This window comes from Tamandua tetradactyla, chromosome 3, assembly GCF_023851605.1.
Source record: "Tamandua tetradactyla isolate mTamTet1 chromosome 3, mTamTet1.pri, whole genome shotgun sequence".
In the NCBI taxonomy this organism is placed as follows: domain Eukaryota; kingdom Metazoa; phylum Chordata; class Mammalia; order Pilosa; family Myrmecophagidae; genus Tamandua; species Tamandua tetradactyla.
The window spans coordinates 41,473,291-41,495,154 of NC_135329.1; the positions used below are offsets into that span (position 1 = coordinate 41,473,291).

Sequence of the window (21,864 nt, forward strand, 5' to 3'; positions counted from 1 at the left end):
TTCTTGGAGCCTTGATTTCTTTAAATGAAAAAGTAATATCACAGTAGAAAAGTTACATAAGGGATATACATGTTAAATCAGCTGGTCCTTAATAAGCACTCAATTACTGTGATAGTGGTTCTTATTGTAGTATTCCACCCTGCTATGTCTATGTTGAAGAGGCTAATAGGACGGTGGAAGCTCCTACAAGTAGGGTAGAAATCTGATGAAGTTGCTTTGACAGTGTTCATTTACCACCACCCCCAGAAAAGCCTCTAAAGAGATGGCAGTTCATAGAATATGACAGATCCTCTCCCCAAGCCCCAGCCTTCAGAGCCAGGAAATATTTGTTGTAGGCCATGATATCACAAACACAGTAGGAGTTTTTGAAGCAAACTTTCAAAGTGTTTTCTTCTTTATTTATAATATCTTTAAAAAAAATAGAGAGGAATCTAAGAAAATACAGAGTGGATTTAAACAGGTCAGAGATGAAAGGTAAGCAGGGAAGAAGTCAAAGGTGGAAATTATAAGTAAGAATGAAAATTAAAGGATAAGAACTTCAGGAAGAGAATAAAAAAAAAAAAAAAAAACCAAACAGGGCATTAGATTTGGATGAATCTAAAGATATCTAGTACAGTGAAAGAAGCGTACCAGAAGGCATCTTCTGGCATTCTGTTGCAAATGACCAAGGACCTGGCATAGGTTTGCAGAGCCTATAAAATAATCCAAAAGTCACTTTTTTGATTAAACTCATACTTTTTGATATAAGCCATTCAAGGAAACAGTCTTGAATTTAAAATGTGTTTATACATCTACACATACATAATGAGTAAGAGAGTAAGAAATTCCTCTTAAGAAGATATTTAAAGCCCTAAAGCAAAATCATCTAACTCACTCTCTTAATTCCTCTGGCCCTTAACTCCAGGGTCATTTGCCCTGAGCCCTTTTAGAGGGGCCCTGCTTGTAATTAGATACTGAAGGAAACAACACCATAATGCTTTACATTTTAGAATTACAAGATATTGTTCAGGTTTAACTGGGGACTCTTGAAAGAAAAATGCCTTCAAGACCTTCCTCCAGAATTAACATCTGAAGAAGAGAAAAAAGTATTATGGCAGGAAAATAGCAGAAACTTCTCTTAGACCTCTCCAATCATACTACTGAGATTACCTACTAGCAAAACTATATCTACTTCCGAGGTTTTTATTTCATTTTATTTCATTAGGCTCCATTGGACATTATTTACAAAATGCGAGCTGTAGATTACATGGAAAATAGTACCAGTATTGACTGACTTTTCAAATAGTATGTGTATATACACATATGCACTATATATAACAGTATGTGTGTGTATTTAAATAGTTTTTGATTAACTGAAGATCTTTTTTACATCTTTAGCTCATCGATACTAACCATAATAGCAATTGTGACAGGGTATAAACAGTTCTCTTAATATAAGGGAGCATACAGAAACTTTTTGAAAGATGAATTATGGCTATTCTTCAATTGCATATGATCAAACATGCAAAATATATGCACATTACTGGCTTGTTAGTGGGAAGCTCATATCCAACACAGTCTCCTGTAGAGCTATGTTGAAAAGGTAAATCGGCCTTTGATATTACTTTCCTAGTTTAGATAATAACCCCCATAATTACTAAGACTTTCCTTTGCAAGGTGCCCAGATTATGAAAGGATGAACTATATTCCTCAAGACAACCAAAATGTGGCCCATCTTACCAAACAGACAAAATGAAATGAAGGTCTTACATCTCTGGTTTTCTATAATGCAAGTTCATAGAATAAAAAGGAATACATTTTAACCCTACAAGCCCAGGTCATTGGAAATTTCTTCTCACTTACATATGATGTGAGTTATATCATTTTATCTACTTTCATTTACAGGATATTTGAACTGAAAACATGCAACACGTAAAGCTAATACCATCACTTGAATTTAGAAATTCCATTTCATCATTCACCTTCAAGTGAATGTCAGAAGTTTGATGAAAATCCCTTATAGGGTATTAACTCATGTTTTCCTAAAGGACAATTTAATTATGTATATTTAGCACCTCCTTGAAAAGAAAACATTATTTGTTCCTGAAGGGCAAATAAACCATTATGGAAAGAGGCTGTCCATGAAATTTTCTAATAAAATGGGAACTGCACATGTTTTCACATATGCTGTGAATAGACGTTAATCAACAGAAAGTCAATCATTTATTGAAGGAAGGGAAGGAATGAGAGTTAGTAGGAAAAAGGTGAATTGTAGAGTCAGCGATTAAGGGGACTATGAATAGGTCATCAAGACCTTATGAAGAGAGAGCCAAAATAGGGAGGAGTCAACTACAGGATGTTTAATAAAAAGAACACCACCTGCCAAAAATAAAGAAGAAGGCTCAACTGAGGCTGGACTATGCAAGGCCCACCTCCGGCTCAGGCACCAGCGATTCCTTCACAACACTAGTAACATTAGAGAGAGGAAAATCACATGTAAATAAAGCAACATGTACTTGGAAGCAGATCCAGTCTTACTGAAATGAGCCCATCTTGAGGTTCTTTGGAGGAGAATGGGAAAGGTTGGTGAGAAAGAGCTGAGGGACATACTCTGAGTTATGTTAACGTATGCTTATGCCTCCAAGAGAGCATCTGGGATGGGTATGCTGTGTGAATATATCCCAATAAAACTGTATTCAAAAAAAGAGAGAGAGAGAATATCCAGACACTGCTCACCTGTTGATCCCCTCTGTGCCTCTGCTGAGTACATGCAAAGGGTTAAAACAAAGTGATGGGGTCTTCCATGCATGGAAGAAAATGTAAATTGGGAAAAGACCCTAGTTCACTCTCCTGGTGCCCTGTGAGCATAACAACCCCACAGCCAACTGATGGTGAGGGTGTCCCCCTACTGACTCCTGCTTGGTATAATGAAGACGATGAAAAAAAAAAAAGTCTTCTTTTAGATTTGGATGACTTTTTACTACTTTACTTAATAGCACATTAAAGACTACAAAAGGGAACTCTCCACCATTAATAAAGACATACGGCTTCAGGCATTTGATAGATTTTAAAACTTTTTATGTAAGGGCTATTTTTTTTTCCCCATGTGGGAACAGCCATCTGAAATTACAATGAATCAATAAGAAAATATGATTTTATATGCAGAGATTCACTTTGTACTCTTTTCCAGAACACAATTCTTAAACTTGGATTATATATTATTGGAACATGATCATGGTACATTAAAGCTATACAATTCAATTAATATCAGTTTTCACTATTTCCTGGCTATATATAATACATCAGTGTATATCAGTTGTAATATAGGTAAATGTAAGAGAAGGCTGAAAAAAAAAAAAAAATATATATATATATATATATATATATTTTTTTTTTTTTTTTTTACATGGGCAGGCACCAGGAATTGAACCCGGGTCTCTGGCACGACTGGCAAGAACTCTGCCTGCTGCGCCACCCAAGGCTGAAATATTTTAACTTCAGAAAAACTAACAGCAAGCAAATTTTCAAATGACATTTTTCCAGTTAGCAATTATTCAAAGTGATTACCACGGACATTTATTTCTACGTGAAAATCTTGATCCTGAATTTTTTAAATACTCCTTAATTTCAAATATATACATACACCCAAATGGCAAGATAGATTAGGGTCTGGATTCACTAATCAGTTTGGATGAAAACTAGAAAATACTTAAAAACTTATTCTGGCCCAGAGAATATATTTCATTTTCAAATAATAACTTGAAAGTATATACTCATAGCCTCTCTAAAACATCACAGTAACATATCAGTTTTATCAGAGACACACTGCTTCTTCACAGACCAACCACTACAACATGGGCTAGGTATATTTCCTCCTCCAATATTTTCTCTTTTAAAATATCCTTGTTTAAAAAAAAAATCTGAGAAACATAATTTTTTTTTTCAGCTCAAAATTAACAAAACCCTGTCCCTGAAATCAGGGACATAAAACACATTTCACCCCAGGACCAAAGACAGACTTCCTGAACGGAAGGTTTCTACAGCTGAATGACAGAGCCAGGCAGCTCATAGAATAATTTTTGCTCCTCAACCCCTCAACCTACCCATGGAGAAAGAACAGCCCAAACATCTCCAACTTTCAAGGGAACATACCACACAGGTGCCAGACACTAGGAGACATGGGTTCTAGGGAGATCTATTGGTTTAAACTGTTAGGCACAAGATTTAACTTAGGAAAAAAAAAAAATTCTCTTCTGGGATGTAAATAAGTCAGTTGACTCCATTGATGATTAAGGCATCTAGCAAAATTGTTCATGATCTGTCACTATTAAAAGGAAACAGAAAAACACCAGTACCAATCTCTCTTCTAGACTCAGTTTCAGTATCGCAAAAAGGTATGTGAGCAAGATCTAGATATAGGCCTGATAAATATTGGGTCTTCTTATAAATGCACCTCTAGAAAATAACAATGGTAATGGAGACAAAAGTGGAAATATGACTGTATATGATTTAATCATATAGGGAGGCTCCTCGACGCACAGATGGAAAACAATTATAAGCATATAATTTTCCAGGAAAAGAGCAAAGTTTATTAACCCTTTGATTCTGCCATTATCCGTTAAAACAAAAGTTCTGATCATTCTGGTTGTAGGACACCTGGAGCACATTCCCTGAAAAAATAAAAACTGTAGCATCTGGACACCCTACTGTATAAGGGATAGCTTAAAAGTTAGGGATGCTTTGCCTATACAGGAAAAGATACAATTATCAAATATTTGAAGGGCTACCTTACAAAGAAGGTTGTTTATTTTCTCTATGATATTAAACATATAACTTTCTTTATATGTTAAAAGAAGGAAGATTCATTTCAACAAAATAAAGGTCAAAACTTGTTTCCTCATGAGCTCAAGTAAAGACCTCCTGTTAGGAAAATGGTAGAAGGGATCCCTACCTGTATTGATGGTAAAATTTTGAATTTCTTTACAATTTTTATTTCAAAGGAATTATAGACTCATGGCAAGTAGCAAAGATAGTACCAAAACATCCTGCACACCATTCAACCAGTTTCCCTAACGATTCATCTTACATAACCTTATACCAATATCAAAACCTGGAAAAAGGCATCAGTACAATGTGTGCGTAGCTCTTTGTCATTTTATCATGTGTGTCAATTCATGTAATCACCATGCGATCCAGATGCAGAGCTACTCATCACCACAAGGATCTCCCTCTGGTTTCCCTTTATAGTCACGTCTTTCCCACCCTTTGCCAGTGACTTTTAAATAGTATGTAATATTTAGGTTTTGCTAAAGCTGAAGATACAAAACATGAAGACAATGTTTTGACATTATGGCATTTCAGATACAATGCTGTGCCAAATAGGTCCCACAAATCAGGGTAGAGTACAATGTCGAATGGGTTTCAGCATGCTGGCATAATGTAAAACCAGCACAAAAGAAACATTCGGGATTTACTGAAGCATGCTCATAAATATATCGGAAAAGGAAACCGGATTGGTAATAAATTCGACTCCATGACTGACCCAAAAATTTTATGGGTGCAACATGATTCCTTCACAGGTGATCAAATAGCCTGAAACTCAAAAGTGTCACAAGCTCACCTACTTTGCATTCCAAGTAACGATAATCTCAATAACGCAAATTAGAGCAATAACTAAATGCCTCTTGGGCTTATCAAATTTATGAATAAGAAAGACAGAAATTTCCAAATGCTAGTTAAGGTTTTGTGAAGCGTTCTCTCATATTTGTCGTGGTGATATAAATTTATATAAACCTTTAGGGAAAGCAATTTGGAAATATGTACATATCAAAAATCTAAAACATTCATATACTTTGGGTCAGCATTTCCATTTCTAAGAACTTTTCTGGAGAAATTTATTTAGTATAGGAAAAGCTCTAGAAGCTAAATTTTTGCTTTAATATTATAAAGCCCCCGAACTGGAAATAATCTAAATATTAATTCCATTCTAACATGTATTGGGCACTTACTTTGTGCCAGGCATCACTGTAGAAAACGGAGATAAAATAATTGATCTAAACCACTCCTTGGAAGTGGAAGAACTTACAATCTAGAGGGGACATATCAAAACAAAAAGGCAACTTCAATAAAGCATGATGTCATAAACACAGTAGAGAAAAGTTTAAAATCTCAAGAGTATCATTTCTTGATAGAATGCTATATAATCATTAATGCAATGGTTCCCACTTCGAACTGAGATGCCATGTTGGTAGAAGCCCAATTCACACGGGTGACGACATGGGGGAAAACCTCAGTTGTCCAGTCAGCAACCCTGGCTGAGCTACTCTATGCCAGTTCCAACCGTGAGTGAGCTAACTGGGATGTTCTACCGTCCTCGAGACCCCAGATGACGACAAGCCCAGCTGACACCACATAAGGCAGATCTACCCAGCTGAGCCCATTAACCCTTGCAATCATTAGAAATAATAAATAGTGGCTGTGGTTTCAAGCCACTAGGTTTTGAGGTGTTGTGTTACCCAGCAATGCAGAACCAGAACAGACAGTCTTGTTAGGAAATTATTTGGCTAAAGAAACACTCTATTCACTAGGGATATTTTAGACGTGTCCTTAGTGGCCCATAGACTATGAAATCTATGACAGAATCTACCAAGCCTTGTGCTAATGGGTGATGTGACAGATTATCCAACTTCTTGAAGACTCTTTGCCAGGCCACCGACCAAAATTCACAGGGACAGCTGCCCACCAAAAGGGCAGAGGACAGTGGGGACTGAGATTAATAAGCAAATAATGAGCGTAGCACCTACTTTTTATTTCAAAGGAATATAAATTCAGGTTATATATGTTTTAGTTTCCAGGACTGCTCAAAAAAATACCAATGCAATGGATCAGCTAAAACAATGGGAATGTATTAGCTTAACAGTTTTGAGGCTAAAAGAGAGACCAAATCAAGGCATCAACAAGGTGATGATTTCGTCCTGAATACTGTGGCATTCTGGGGCTACCTGCCTTGATCCTTGGCTCCTCTGTCACATCGTAGGGCGCCTGGCAGCATCTCCTGATCTTTCCCATCTCTTCTGGGTTCTGTTTTAGCTACTTGCTCTCTGTGGCTCTTTCTCTCTCTGTCTAAATTTCATTCTCTTATAAAGGGCCCCAGTCACAGGATTAAGACCCATTCGGATTGGGCTGGGCCACACCTTAACTGAATTAACCTCACCAAAAGGTCTTACTTACAATGAGTTCACACCCACAGGAATGGATTCGATTTTAGGACATGTTTTCCTGGGGTATATATAACTTCAAATCAGCATATACGTATAGCATCTGCTATCTTGTTTTCTATACTGGTTTAATGTCTTATAATGTCTATGACTTTTTTTTTTACTAATTAAAAAACTTAACTAACACAACATTTAGAAATCATTACATTCTACATATGCAATCAGTAATTCTTAATATCATCACATAAATGTATGATCATCATTTCTTAGTACATTTGCATCAATTTAGAAAAAGAAATAGCAAGACAACAGAAAAAGAAATAAAATGATAATATAGAGAAAAAATAAAAATAAAAAATACAAAAATATATTAAAACAAACAAACAAAAAAAAACTATAGCTCAGATGCAGCTTCATTCAGTGTTTTAACATAATTACATTACAAATAGGTAGTATTGTGCTGTCCATTTTTTATTTTTTGTATACAGTCCTGTTGTATAGTCTGTATCCCTTCAGGTCCAATTACCCATTATCTTACCCTATTTCTAACTCCTGATGGTCTCTGTTACCAATGACATATTCCAAGTTTATTCTCGAATGTCGGTTCACATCAGTGGGACCATACAGTATTTGTCCTTTAGTTTTTGGCTAGTCTCACTCAGCATAATGCTCTCTAGGTCCAGCCATGTTATTACATGCTTCAGAAGTCTATTCTGTCTTAGAGCTGCATAATATTCCATCGTATGTATATACCATGGTTTGTTTAGCCACTCGTCTGTTGATGGACATTTTGGCTGTTTCCATCTCTTTGCAATTGTAAATAATGCTGCTATAAACACTGGTGTGCAAATGTCCGTTTGTGTCTTTGCCCTTAAGTCCTCTGAGTAGATACCTAGCAATGGTATTGCTGGGTCATATGGCAATTCTATATTCAGCTTTTTGAGGAACCGCCAAACTGCCTTCCACAGTGGTTGCACCATTTGACATTCCCACCAACAGTGGATAAGTGTGCCTCTTTCTCCACATCCTCTCCAGCACTTGTCATTTTCTGTTTTGTTGATAATGGCCATTCTGGTGGGTGTGAGATGATATCTCATTGTGGTTTTGATTTGCATTTCTCTAATGGCCAGGGACATTGAGCATCTCTTCATGTGCCTTTTGGCCATTTGTATTTCCTCTTCTGAGAGGTGTCTGTTCAAGTCTTTTTCCCATTTTGTAATTGGGTTGGCTGTCTTTTTGTTGTTGAGTTGAACAATCTCTTTATAAATTCTGGATACTAGACCTTTATCTGATACGTCGTTTCCAAATATTGTCTCCCATTGTGTAGGCTGTCTTTCTACTTTCTTGAAGAAGTTCTTTGATGTACAAAAGTGTTTAATTTTGAGGAGTTCCCATTTATTTATTTGGTTCAACATAAGAAAATCAATTAATGTAATACACCATATCAACAAATCAAAGCAGAAAAATCACGATTATCTCTATTGATGCAGAGAAGGCATTTGACAAGATTCAACATTCTTTCCTGTTGAAAACACTTCAAAGGATAGGAATACAAGGGAACTTCCTTAAAATGATAGAGGGAATATATGAAAAACCCACAGCTAATATCATCCTCAATGGGGAAAAAATGAAACCTTTCCCCCTAAGATCAGGAACAAGACAAGGATGTCCACTATCACCACTATTATTCAACATCATGTTGGAGGTTCTAGCCAGAGCAATTAGACAAGAAAAAGAAATACAAGGCATCAAAATTGGAAAGGAAGAAGTAAAACTATCACTGTTTGCAGACGATATGATACTATATGTTGAAAACCCGGAAAAATCCACAACAAAACTACTAGAGCTAATAAATGAGTACAGCAAAGTAGCAGGTTACAAGATCAACATTCAAAAATCTGTAGCGTTTCTATACACTAGCAATGAACAAGCTGAGGGGGAAATCAAGAAACGAATTCCATTTACAATTGCAACTAAAAGAATAAAGTACTTAGGAATAAATTTAACTAAAGAGACAAAAGAGCTATACAAAGAAAACTACAAAAAACTGTTAAAATAAATCACAGAAGACCTAAATAGATGGAAGGGCATACTGTGTTCATTAGGTCTTAGACCTAATGTTTAGATCTTTGATCCATTTTGAGTTAACTTTTGTATAGGGTATGAGATACGGGTCCTCTTTCATTCTTTTGCATATGGACATCCAGTTCTCAAGGCACCATTTATTGAAGAGACTGTTCTGTCCCAGGTGAGTTGGCTTGACTGCCTCATAAAAAATCAAATGTCCATAGATGAGAGGGTCTATATCTGAGCACTCTATTCGATTCCATTGGTCGACTAATGGAAGAATTAGTCGACTAATGGATTGGAAGACTAAATATATGACTTTTTATTAAAAACTAAAGATAACCTAAAAGGAAAAGGGAAAACAATCAAGTAAAAATGACTGGATTTTTCCAGATATATTAAACAATATTTTTAAATGGAATGTTTTGTAGTTTTAAAAATGTATATCGGTATTTGGATTCATTCCTAATGAAAACCTATGGGGATTGATTTTCTAATCTGAAAAATAAAGTTCCCAAAGCAGGACTTTTTTTGTTTGTTTGTTTGTTTTAAAAGCATGATGTTTTTAATGACCTTATTCAGAAACTTATCTGAATTAGCAGCAAAGGTCATAAAATATTTTTACAAAATTGAGATCATATTATTCTGTATTCTAATTTTTTTCTCAATAGCCACTCATTTAATAAACAAAACAGTCAATTATACGTATGCATTTATTTAACCATTTTCCCATTGCTAAATAGCACTAATTAATACTTTTGTACATAAATTATTGTTCATATTGAATATTATTACCCTAGGATAGATTCCTAGAAGTGCAGTTACTAAGTAAAAGTGTATTTTTAAAATTACATTCTGTCAATTTGTTTTCCAAAAGGTATGCCCCAATTTGTACTCCAAGTAGCTCCGATTTAGGGTTGATAATCCCAAATCCTTATCAGCTCTAAGTATTAAAATTGCATTAAATGTTCTATAATTTGAGGGACAAAAGCAATTGGGAGATTTAGCTTTATTTGTAAGGTTAAAAAACATTGTCATCTCTTTATGAGCTATTGTATTTCTTTTTTCTTCTGTAAATTAGCCAGTTTTTAAAATTGTTTGGAATTGTCATTTTTAATTTATTTAAATGGTCATGTATATTTTCCGGGTTTAACAGTTATCATAATTGTTGAAACTCTTTTGCCTTTGATTTTTTATTGACTTTCTAATGTACAGAAATTTTAAGTGTTTATGAAGTTAAATTTTACTTCATCCCAAAATGACTAAGTCCTCACTAACATTTTCTTCTATGTGCGTGAGTTTCATATTTTGCCTGTAACTCTTTAATTCCTCCTGTATGAGGTAGGGGCAGGGGGTGGAGTTAACATCATATAGATACCACATGTCACTGTTTTTCTTCCGGAACTAGCTAGCCAATTTTCCAAGCAGGATCTGAATTATCAATGATCTTCTTGTTGATTGGAGAGGTTTCTTTTATATTTCTCCATGGTTATTTTCAGGGCTCTCTATTTTATCTATTGACTTACTGATTTTTTTTTTAATTTCTGCTGTTTTAAATTACTTATTTAATAAAATGCTTTATGGTTTGATAAGTCAATTCCCTTGCTTACAAAACTTTTTTTCAAAATCATTTAAGATATTCTTGCTTAAATATTCTTCCATAGGAACTTTCAAATCATTGTTTTCTTTATATTAATTTAGATTGGATAGACATTTTGCAATCTTCAGTCTTGCATCCAGGAACTTGGTATGCCTCTATATTTATTCAAATATTTTTCAGATTTCAGAATAAATTTTTGTAGCTTGCAAAATTTGAAAACCTATGGGGAATGATTTTCTAATCTGAAAAGTAAAGCTCCCAAAATATGATGTTTCTTAGTAACCTTATTCAGAAACTTATCTGAGTTATTGGTTCTAGCCTCTTCCTCTTAAGACTTTTTTTCTGAAGATTTACATGCCTTTAGCAATTGTTGATGATTTTTTTGTTGTTGTTGTTCATTAAATCTTTAAAGTGGTTATTGCTGGTATATAGATTAAAAATTATCAGTTTCCCTCTCTTTATTAATTTACTTTCTATTACAACTCTCAGTAATTCCTTAGATATTTTCAGTAGATTCCACTGAAGCTTCTGCATAGTCTGTAACTAACAATAACAGCCTTTCCTGTGGCTTTACTTCTTACATGACTCATCCCATTTCTTTGAGCTAAATTTGCAGAAAATGTTAGATAATGCTCAAAGTGGGACTTTTCATCATTTTGTTCAATCATTCCAGAAATATTTTAGTCATTACAAAGCAAAAAGCATCTACTGTTTTACTGCTAAGTATCAAGTTTGTGACATAGGCTAGATGTTTCATCTATCATGTTATTCATATGGTTCTAGATTAAGATAACCTCTTCCCCTAAAAAATATGAATACAAATTTAAGTACCACTTTTGTATCTATTGATAGTATCACATTGTTTTCTTGTTGACCTTTTTTTTTACAATTTATTTATTAGAGAAACTGTAGGCTTACAGACACATCATGCAGAAAATACAGAGTTCCCATATACCCCCCTTACACACGCACTTTTCCCTATTAAGACTTTGCATTAGTCTTGTACTTTTATTACAATTGATGAAATGATATTATTATAATTATATAATTAAATGAAGCCCATAGTTTATATGGTCTACATTAGAATTCAGTGTTTGTGTTGCATAGTTCTATGGATTTCTTAAAATTATAATTCTAGTAACATATATATGACTTAAACCTCTATTTTAGTGCTAACCGATTGTCATTTAAAAATATGTCTATATTTGTGAGTTCTTCATTTTTATTCATCGGTTCATTTACTTTCAAATATATATTTTTCAAAAAGGTTTTTGGAAGGTAGTTATAAAGTCTGACCTCTCATATACAGCATTGTCTTCCATTGTCCCCATATCTTAAAAACAACCTGGGAAAATAAATTTTGTGAAATAATTAATTCACCTTAAAACTTTGAAGACTTCAATTTGGGCAATACTATATGCTATTAGTACTCCATTCCTTATTCCAGTCTTGTACTTAAATAGAGACTGTGCCTCTCAATTCATTATTAAAACATATGTGAGTGACATTAGCGAAAGGACCAAAGTAAAAACCTCTGAAAATTCTCCCTTCCACAACAGGAATGAATCATGGAAAAAAATGTCAAAATCAACTGTTTCAGAACTCTGAAAATTAACCCAAGTTTTTGCAGAAATCTAGAGAACATTTATTCAAGAAAAATGGCCGAGTCTCTAGATTTGTGACCTTTCCACTTGCCCTATTTCCATCTCATTCTTGCCAACTCTGAGGCAGCCTCGAAAACCAAAAGTCTGCTATCAAAGTGAAAGCAAGCAGTGTCAGTCTCCAAAAGGAGCAGAAAGAGATTGTTGCTCTTTAAGCCTCTGTTCCCGGAGAACTATCCTTACTTGATTTTTCTGACGATTCCCTGGAAGACCCCATTCACAAGGCTGTCATTATTGGACCTGACTAAAGCCTTTCTCATAGGAAAATTTGCCCAAAATAATCATAGGGTACTGTTGAACATCACAGATACCTGAAGGAAAGATAAGAGTTAAGGCGAGCAATAGTTAAATCAGATAGCTTAAAAGAAAAAGTTGGAAAATGAAATGTTCACAGGGGAGGGGAAGTTCTGAAAAGCTCTAAGACATTTGCAGGAAACTAGAAGGCCACTCACATGTGTGACAATATGCACATGCTCAGGGATGGACATACACTTAGAAAAGATCTGACTCTATCCTCAGCTCCCATCTCTAGTTGTTCTTGAGACTCTGCAAACAGGAAGTAAAGCATGAGAGAGGGATGCCAAGTGCCTGGATGAGGATTGCAGACATACCTCAGCACATACACAGAGCTCCTCAGCAAGGACTCGGAGACTTATTGGCTCCAAGAATCTAAGGAAATCTCCATCTAATCATTAGCTGACCACTAACGAAACAGAGACTTCAGTAGCTGCATATGATCAAGAATATAGTCTTAACAGAATTTGTTCAGAAATATGACCAAATAACCAACACAAACCATTGCAAATGAGGAAGGAGAATCTGATTTCCAGAGCGGCTGCAACATATTATTTAAAATGTTCTGGTTTTCAACAATACATTATAATATATGCAAAGAAACAAGAGAATACAGTTTATGGTCCATACACAGGAAAAGACAGGCAATTGAAACCAGATATTGAAGGCAAGCTAGATATTGAATTTACTAGACAAAAACTTTAAATCAGCTATTTAAAATGTTCAACAATTAAAGGAAAGTTTGACAACAATATCTCATAAAATATAAACTATCAATAAAATGACATAAAGCATAAATTTAAAAAAAAGCCAAATGAAAATTATGGAATTGGAAAGTACAATAACTGAAACAAAAAATCAATATAGGGGTTCAACAGCATATGTGAATAGAGAGAAGAAAGAATCAGCAAACTTGAAGATAAGTCAGTTGAGATTCTGACTTATCTGAGGGAAAGAAAGGATAAGTAATGAAGACAAATGAACAGAGCTTCAGGAAATGTTAGAGACCATCAAGCTTACCAATATATACATATAATGGGAACAGTAAAAGGAGAAGAAAAGAGAAAAAATGTCAGAAAGAATATTTGAAGAAATACTGGCCAAAAACTTCCCTAATTTGAGAAATATTCAACTATCCACCCAAGAAGCTCAAGAACCTCAAAAACCTCCATATTGGATAAATTCTAAGAGATCCACACCTAGACAAATCATAGTCAAACTGATGAAAGACCAAGAAAAAATTTTGAAAATAGCAAGAGAGAAGCAATTCATCTCTTCATCAGAGAAGCAAAAGAGATTTTCAATAAGACTAGCAGCGTATTTCTCCTTAGGATCCATGGATGCAAAAAAGTACATATTAAAAGTGCTAACATGAAAAGGCTGTCAAACAAGAATTCTATATCCCATAAAACTAGCTTTCAAAACTTAAGGAAAAATTAAAACATTCCAAAATAAACAAAAACAGAAATAATCCAGTACCAGCAGACCTTTACCCTGTAAAGAAATGCTGAAAGGAGTCCTCCAAGTAGAAATGAAAAGGAAATAAATAGTAACTTGATTCCACATGAAGAAATAGAGGGAACTGGTAAAGGTAACTACATAAGTAAATACAAAAAGCATTCTAAATATACTTTTGTAACTCTTTTCTTTTATTTGATTTAAAAACACCTTCATAAAGCAATGATTATAAATCTGTACTGTGAGCACACAATATGCAAAGATGTATTTTTTTGTGAAAATAACAATGCAAAAGTTGGGGGAGGGACTGGAGATACATTCTGTGCACTACTGAATTAAACTAGTATTATTCCAAACTAGATTTTATGAAGTAAGATATTCATTGTAATTCCTAAGGAAACCACAAAGGAAATAACTAAAAATACTGAAAAGAAATGACAAGGGTATTAAAATGGCACATTAGAAAATATCTATTTAATGTAAAACAAGAAAGTAATATACAAATAGAAAACAGAAAGACATAAAACATAGAAAATAAATTATAAAATTATGGATGTAAATTCTACCTCATCAGTAATTACATTGTATGCAAGGAGAGACCAGCAGAATGGATAATTACATGATCCCACTACATGCTGTCTACAAGTGACACACTTTAGATTCAATGATATAAACAATTTGAAAGTAAATGAATTTAAAAATACATAATATGCAAACAACATCCAAAAGAGAGCTAGAACAAATCTCTCAATAACAGACAAAATGGACTTCAAGACAAAAAATTTTACCAGATACAAAAAAGGACATTTTATAATTGTAAAAGGGTCAATCCATCAAGATAAAATATTAGAAAGCACAGAAACATGAAAACTTAACCTACACACAACTAAAACTGACAGCCAACTTACTGCCCAAGCAGTAGGAGATGAAACTGAACTAAACAATAAAATCAGTGGCCCACCAATGCATAATCAATAAGAAAGGAATCAAATAACTCACTTGCAGCCTCTTTTCCCACTTCCTACCCGTTTTGTAGTTATATTATTTCATGGCTATTCAAACAGAGATAATGATGTGGGGGAGGAACAGCATTTAGGCTGACCTCAAAGCTATTAGCAAGGCAAGAGAAAGAAAATGTCCTAGTTTTGCATATGCTAAGACATTCTTTAGGTCTCTGAATTAGGAGGTGGGCTGTGAGAGTGAGACATCATCTCTGAGGTCAGTTGTTTGGCTGTTTTCTTGAGGTTCTTCATGGGTGGAGTACTGATTTAATTTCACAATTCACCTTCATCCACTATTGCTTTGTCAGTTAATTTACTAAAAAAATTCTAGTTTTCAATGGTTTGCATTTACATATCATTTTGTATTTCCATGTTTTAAAAATGAGGAGTTGGGAGAATATGTATCAGATGGCTAACTGCGTGCCATTTTAAATCAGAAATCAAACCTTGTTAATTTACTAATATGCATGTTTATTGAACAAAGTTGTCTACTTAACTTACATAATGAACTCACAAGATTTAGTTCTAATTGACTTTGGCTATGAGCAAAGTTAATTAATTGCTTATCTGATGGACTGATTAATTAATTAAAGCTACCAACAACATCTAACGAAGTGGCAAAGAACAATATTCAGGTTTATGATGGGAGTTCCAAAGAGAAATTCTGGAAATGGTGTTAACTGATACAACTCATGTGAAGATGTAAAGCTCTAATATATACATGTAAGTTCTGGGATGCTTATTTAAAAAGAAAATCAACTCTGTTAAGTTATAGGTAGATATCTGCTAAGTGCAGTTAACTCACACTTATGATTTGCTTTATTTTGTTGTAAACTGTGCTAACAATCCACATAGGAGGGAGGACTGAATATTAAAGTAAATAATACTCCTATACGGGATGCAATTAACTTGTGGAGATTCAGTTCATTGGATCTTTTAAAGTTCAGGTTGTTTTCAGAAAACTACTGAACTGACTAAATGCTCTGCCAACACCCATCTATATTTAGTTATGATTAAGCATGTCATTCTATCTTTAGGGAAATTATTAAGAACCAACAGACTCATTCACAAAAGGCATTTCGTTAATGTGATAGTATAAAATTTATGGGTATGAATAAACCTGTATTTCCTGTCACTTAGATCCCTGTAGAATAGTCCTTTAGCAGTGGAACAAGCATACCCCAGAAAATGCAGTCTTGGCTTGCTGCTAGACAAAGCAACATCCCACACTGAGGAAACATGATTCTCTACCTCAATCAGAGTTTCTTTTCTGTTCCCATGGTGATAATTGGAACATCCAAGAAGTGCTCTGGACTGCGCAAAACAACAAAAATGGTCCCTCCAAAACCCAACCTGGAGTTTTCTGGAGAAGCGGCCCAGAGGCTCCTTTCCCACATGGTCTTCCCTGTCACATTCAAATGAAAAATAACTTATTATCACTAAAGAATAGTTCAGTAACCCCAGAGATTTCTGCCCTTCCTATTAGCACTCTGCCAGAGGCTGAGTCGAGAGGAATAGGATGACACGCTTCACTGAGCCTGAAGAACTTATAACACACATTAAGTAAATTTCTTAAATGATTATGTGGTTGTCCAGGCTAGTGGTTTTTCTCCTGAGTCTAATTGCAGGGATTTAACTGACAAGAGATATTGGGTCCTGAGCATCTGCTTGGTCTCCCTCTGGACTACAGCAGATGGAAAAAAAAATCAGACATTTTGTTTGTCTTCTGTATACTCTAGCCCACATCTGAAGTAATAACTTCAAATCTCCAAGGAGGAACACATATTGTTTGCTGCTTGCCAATATTTCTATTTGTATTGCTATCGCCCTGAAATATAAAGGTCTTGAAGATTTCTTATCATGACATAGTCAAATCAGGGCAAATCTACTTACGACAAATCACTCATACATTTATAAAAGTGACTTATTTGAGTATTTTTCTAACTGAAACAATTACTATTTGTAAACAGCTAGTGCTGAGTCATTTCCAGTATTGGTTTCTGTTGTGTTAGTCATTTTAGATCTTAAACAGAAATATATGTAAGCCATTACTTTTAGCAGACAAAAGGGGGATTATTTTTGTAACTGAAGCAGTGTATTGCTTATATTAGCATTACAAATTCTTTTAGAAAGAATTACACGTATACACAATGGAAATACTACAATCTCCCAAAGCACTCTATAAAAGAAAAGCGATTAAACATAGTGGGAACTGGTTTTCAATTAAGTGATATATGCATCATTGTTAGTAACACCTTTGAAGAAGTAAAACATTTAAATATAAAATTACAATAAAATTTAATTGATACTCAACAAGAAATGTTTCTATCAAACTGCACATGGATAAAATAAAAAGTAATAAGGGCAGGCCAGAGTGGCTCAGCAGCAGAGCTCTCGCCTGCCATGCCAGAGATCCGGGTTCAATTTCTGGTGCCTGTTCATGTGCAAAAAAAAAAAAAAAAAGTAATAAATAAAATAAAAGTACTTCATATAAGTGTATTAGTCTTTATATCCCAATCAACTTCCCAATCTCATTCACGTACTCTCTACCAAAGAGTTGATTTATACAGTACACTCTGGACATTTTTTCCCATCAACCAAATAACAGTGTATCTAAGGCAATAAAAATACTTTAAATTTATGAACTCCTAATTCATTTATTGGACCACAGATAAATTTATGGACTTTGAGATTATTATACTGAACAAAATAGCATTAGAATTTACTTTGGCACCTTGATAGATAAGTTCACAAATATCTATTTCAGGTACTAAATATGTGCTACAATTCACATGAAACCAGCTGCTGCTGCTTCTGATATTATCATCTTCTGATATGCTTTAGATGTTCTATTACCTAAGTCATTAAAGCAAAATGCACTCAAATGTAGAATAAACTCGTAGTCTATAAACAGAAATAGAATGACATTTTTAGTCTGTTCATACAGATAATTCAAATGACACTTTGGGGACTTTTCTTCACTACCCACAAAGTGAAATATTCTGAGCTTTTAAGTATTCTGGCTCTCTCTAGTGCCCAAACTATCATTTGGTGATGGATTATGCTGTCTCTTACAGAAAGAGAGCTTCAGCCTATATGTAAATGCATTATAAAAGGCAATATATATATATTCCTCCCAAATTTATGTGTGCCTGCTATGTACTAAGAAGTAGCACAGGTGTGGGACCTGGACAATTTAGATATGATTGCTGTCCTGGAAGGACTCAGAGTCTTTTGGAAAACTCCTCTGAATCATACTATTGTTAAAAATCATTACAGGGAGGTTTAGGTCAAACCAATTTCTAGTGAATTCCCCAAACTCCACAATACTAATTGCTTATGACTGTGCAGTGTAGTTCAGCAGTGATTTCTAAAAAAAAAAACACTAGTTTAATCCTAAAACTATGACAGTGGCATCAGTGAAATCCCTGATGAGTTCAAGTACATCTGACCTTAAATATGAACATTAGAGGATATAAGTAAATAAAGCTTATAGATTCTATAATAAGTATACTCTAAATTTATCTGTTAATGGGGAAAAAGTTATCAACCAGGAGTCAAGGATCAGAGCTCGGTCTGTAAGTAGTTGGGATAAACTGCCAAATGACTGGTGTGTGCATTCTCTAAGGCACCAGAAAGAATTCTAACATGCAAACAAAACAGTCAATCAACTTGCTTATCTGGCATCTGAAATCCTACATTCAGAGAATTGTTCTTTGGCTTGCAGACACGTTAAAATACAAATATTCCTGAAAGGCATAAGTATGTATATTTATAATCTATTTGGGTAAGTTTCAGAATCTTTTGCAAAGAGGATGATTAGTAAAAGAGAAAGGATATATAACAGGGTACCAGCAGTGGGATGGATATATATGAGCAAGAGATGACAAGGACAAACATAAGGCACCTGAAAATTTCCACCTGGGAGATAAAAAGCAGGGGAGTCCCAATATGTGGGATGGGGGCAGGGAGAGTCTAAGTCAATTTCATATTAATACTTTAGAAGATTGATCCCCATGGGCTGGAGGACTTGGGCACCCAGGTAGCTAATATATTTTTTATAATATTTTTTATTGTATAACATACATATATAAGAAAGCAATAAATTTCTAAGTACATTGTAACAAGTAGTTATAGAACAGATTTCAGAGCTTGGTATGGGTTAAAGTTCCACAATTTTAGTTTTTTTCCTTCTATCTGTTCCAAGACACTGAAGACTGAAAGACATATCACTATAAGGATTGAGCAGTCATACTCATTTGTTAATTCCTATATTCTCTAACTCCTCTTTTTCCTCTCATCCTTCTGTAGCAGTATTTGGGCTACAACCATCCATTCTAACATTTCCATGTTGGAAAGGGGTGTTGATAATATGGGGTAGAGGTATGGAACTAGCTGCACTCTTGGAGAGGCTGGTCCTTCTGGACTTCAGAGAGAGAAATCCAGAGATTCAGAGAAAGGCCATATCTGAGCAACGAAACAGATTATCTGGAAGTAACTCTTAGGCAAAACTATAGGTAGACTTCGCTTCTCTGCACAGAAATAGGCTTCACAAGAGCAAGCGTCAAGATCAAGGACCTAGCCTATTTAACTGGGAGTCCCTTATGTTTGAGACAGTAGCAGGGGTTTTCCCAGTTATAAAGCTTAATAGTTCCATATTTTTTTCTCTTGTCCCTCAAGGGACATTGCCAATACTTTTCAATTATCTGCTCAATATACTCTGGGATGTATACGGTTATTACATTAAGCTATACAGAATTACTATTTCTCATCCCCATTCTGGGCTCCATGTTTTTGGGTTATTTAAATGAGCTATCCAGACAGGTTGAGTTAGATTTATGTGCTATGGAAAATTTAGGTTTTTGCATAACCTAAACCTCTCTTCCTTTGGTCTTATATAGTAGGTGAAGTCTAAAATACCAACAATGTTATCCATATCCTATATTCTGATTTACCTTAGTCCCAAAGAGACTGGCTTCATTCTTATCTCTAACTGAAGCCTGATCTCTTTTTGGTTTCTTTAGCATTTGTTGCATATAGCAATGGTGACTTTCAGAGCAGTGCAACTCCAACTCTGAGTCTTAGGTGTCACATAGGTAGCCATAGTTCCAGGGAGAGCAGGTATCAAATATTATGACACAAACATAATGGGTGAAAATTGTGAATATCACTCAACAATAAAAAGGAATGAATAAGCTGATTGGCCCAAACAGCTAACAGTTGGCCTCCCTACTTGCTGAGACACAACGCTATTTAAATTAGGCCAACTAATAAGCCTACAATAGTCTCTCAGTGTTCAAGAGAAAGGAAGAATCACACAGCTCTCACTTGAAATCAAAAGCTAGAAATGATTAAGCATGATGAGGAGGGCATGTCAAAAGCTAAGACATGGGAGGGCCATGGTGGCTCAGTAGGCAGAGTTCTTTCCTGCCACGCCAGAGACCCAGGTTTGATTTCTGGTCCTTACCCATGGCAAAAAAAAAAAAAAAAAAAAAAAAAAAGCTAAGACAGGCCAAAAGCTACACCTCTTATAGCAAACAGTTAACCAAGCTGTGAATGCAAAGGAAAAGTTCTTGAAGGAATCTAAAAGTGTAACTCCACTAAACACATGAATGATAAGAAAGCAAAACAGCCTTATTGTGGATATGGAGAAAGTTTGAGTAGTCTGGAGAGAAGATCAAACCAGCCACATTTCCTTAAGCCAAAGCTTAATCTAGAACAAGACCCTATCTCTATTCAATTCTTTGAAGGCCAAGAGAGATGAGGAAACTGCATAAGATAAGGGTGAAGCTAACAGAGTTTGATTCATGAGGTTTAAAGAAAGAAGCCATCTCTATAACATCAAAGTACAAGGAGAAGCAGCAAGTGCTAATGTAGAAGCTGCAGCAAGTTATCTAGATAACCTAGCCAAGAAAATTGATGAAAGCTGCTACACTAAACAACTGATTTTCAATGAAGACAAAACAGCTGTCTATTGGAAGGAGATGCCATGTAGGAATTTCCTAACTAGAGAGATGTAAATGTCTGGTTTAAAACTCCATTGAACAGGCGGATCCTCTTGTTAGGGCTAATGCAGTTGGTGACATTAAGTTGTTGCCATTTACCATTCTGAAAATCCTAGGGCCCTTAAGAATTATGCTAAATCAAATCTCCTTGTGCTCTATAAATGGAATAACAAGGCCTGAAATGAAAGCACATCTGTTTACAGCATAGTTTACTGAATATTTTAAGCCCACTGTTGAGACCTACTACTCATAAAAAAAAAAAAAGATTCCTTTCAAAATATGACTTCTCATTAACAATGTACCCTGTCACCCAAATGCTCTGATGGAGATGAACAATGAGATTAATGTTTTTATGCCTGATAACACAACATCCATTCTGCAGTCAATGGACCAAGGAGCCATTTCAACTTTCAAGTCTTATTATTTAAGAAATACATTTCCTAAGGCTATAACTGCTATGGATAGTGGTTCCATTAATGGATCTGGGAAAAGTGAATTGGAAACCTCCAGGAAAGTATTCACCATTCTAGGTGATATTGAGGATATGCCAGGGAGGTATGTCTCCACTCATTCAATGTATGA

The 21,864-nt window shown here is 34.9% G+C and overlaps 1 protein-coding gene and 1 long non-coding RNA gene across 2 annotated transcripts in view; both read right to left on the minus strand.

Annotated features, from left to right (window-relative positions):
• The window catches only part of LOC143677252 (uncharacterized), a 30,788-nt gene extending 14,118 nt beyond the window's left edge, over positions 1–16,670 (minus strand). The window contains exon 1 of the long non-coding RNA XR_013172477.1: positions 16,458–16,670. This is a non-coding gene — a long non-coding RNA (uncharacterized LOC143677252). The remainder of the gene's footprint in view (positions 1–16,457) is intronic.
• Positions 1–21,864, minus strand: part of DLGAP2 (DLG associated protein 2) — a 1,049,558-nt gene that overhangs the window by 709,262 nt on the left and 318,432 nt on the right. The window lies entirely within an intron of this gene.